Source organism: Physeter macrocephalus, chromosome 3 (assembly GCF_002837175.3).
Source record: "Physeter macrocephalus isolate SW-GA chromosome 3, ASM283717v5, whole genome shotgun sequence".
In the NCBI taxonomy this organism is placed as follows: Eukaryota; Metazoa; Chordata; class Mammalia; order Artiodactyla; family Physeteridae; genus Physeter; species Physeter macrocephalus.
Genome location: NC_041216.1, coordinates 3740484 through 3742438, shown reverse-complemented (window position 1 = coordinate 3742438; position 1955 = coordinate 3740484). Strand labels below are relative to the sequence as shown.

General features: G+C 53.1%; 1 protein-coding gene across 1 annotated transcript in view; it reads left to right on the top strand.

Moving 5' to 3' along the window:
- The window catches only part of ZMPSTE24 (zinc metallopeptidase STE24), a 56060-nt gene that overhangs the window by 10200 nt on the left and 43905 nt on the right, over positions 1-1955 (top strand). The gene's annotated exons all lie outside the window — the stretch shown is intronic.

Genomic DNA, 1955 nt, shown 5'->3' with positions numbered 1-1955 from the left:
CCACATCTGGTGGTGTATTTTGGGGTGTCTGTAGCCTTATTATGATTTTAAGCAGCCTCTCTGCTAATGGATGGGGCTGTGTTCCTTTCTTGCTAGTTGTTTGGCATAGGGTGTCCAGCACTGTAGCTTGCTGGTCGTTGAGTGAAGCTGGGTCTTGGTGTTGAGATGGAGATCTCTGGGAGATTTTCGCCGTTTGATATTATGTGGAGCTGGGAGGTCTCTTGTGGACCAGTGTCCTGAAGTTGGTTCTGCCACCTCAGAGGCACAGCCCTGACGCCTGGCTGGAGCACCAAGAGCCTTTAATCCCCACGGCTCAGAATAAAAGGGAGAAAAAATAAGAAAGAAAGAGAGAGAGAGAGAGAGGGAGGAAGGGAGGGAGGGAGGAAGAAAGAAAGGATAAAATAAAGTAGGTAAAATAAAATAAAGTTATTAAAATAAATTTTTTTTTTTTTTTTTTTTTTTTTTTTTTGTGGTACGCTGGCCTCTCACTGTTGTGGCCTCTCCCGTTGCAGAGCACAGCATCCGGACGCACAGGCTCAGTGGCCTTGGCTCACAGGCCCAGCCGCTCCACGGCATGTGGGATCTTCCTGTACCGGGGCACGAACCCGTGTCCCCTGAATTGGCAGGCGGATTCTCAACCACTGTGCCACCAGGGAAGCCCAAAATAATTATTAAGAAGAAAAATTTTTTAAAGTAAAAAACAAAACAAAACAAAAAATGGGACGGGCAGAACCCTAGGACAAATGGTGAAAGCAAAGCTATACAGACAAAATCTCACACAGAAGCATACACATACACACTCACAAAAAGAGAAAAAGGGGAAAAAATAATATATCTTGCTCCCAAAGTCCACCTCCTCAATTTGGGATGATTCGTTGTCTATTCAGGTATTCCACAGATGCAGGGTACATCAAGTTGATTGTGGAGCTTTAATCCGCTGCTTCTGAGGCTGCTGGGAGAGATTTCCCTTTCTCTTCTTTGTTCGCACAGCTCCTGGGATTCAGCTTTGGATTTGGCCCCGCCTCTGCGTGTAGGTCGCCTGAGGGCGTCTGCTCTTCGCTCAGACAAGACAGGGTTAAAGGAGCAGCTGATTCGGGGCTCTGGCTCACTCAGGCCGGAGTGGGGAAGGAGGGGTACGGATGCAGGGCGAGCCTGCGGCGGCAGAGACCAGCGTGATGTTGCACCAGCCTGAGGCGCCGGGGAAGTTGTCCCTGGATCACGGGACCCTGGCAGTGGCGGGCTGCACAGGCTCCCGGGAGGGGAGGTGGGGATAGTGACCTGTGCTCGCACACAGGCTTCTTGGTGGCTGCAGCAGCGGCCTTAGCGTCTCATGCCTGTCTCTGGGGTCCGCACTGATAGCCGCGGCTCGTGCCCGTTTCTGGAGCTCCTTTAAGCGGCGCGCTTAATCCCCTCTCCTCACGCACCAGGAAACAAAGAGGCAAGAAAAAGTCTCTTGTATCTGCGGCAGCTCCAGAATTTTCCCGGACTCCCTGCCGGCTAGCCGTGGTGCACTAACCCCTTCAGGCTGTGTTCACACCACCAGTCCTCTCCCTGCGATCAGACCGAAGCCAAGCCTCAGCTCCCAGCCCCCGCCCGCCCCGGCGGGTGAGCAGACAAGCCTCACGGGCTGGTGAGTGCTGGTCAGCACCGATCCTCTGTGCGGGAACCTCTCTGCTTTGCCCTCCGCACCCTGTTACTGCTCTCTCCTCCATAGCTCTGAAGCGTCCCCCTCTGCCACCCGCAGTCTCCGCCCGCGAAGGGGCTTCTAGTGTGTGGAAACCTTTCTTCCTTCACAGCTCCCTCCCACTGGTGCAGGTCCCGTCCCTATTCTATTGTCTCTGTTTATTCTTTTTTCTTTTGCCCTACCCAGGTACGTGGGGGAGTTTCTTGCCTTTTGGGAGGTCTGAGGTCTTCTGCCAGCGTTCAGTGGGTGTTCTGTAGGAGCAGTTCCACGT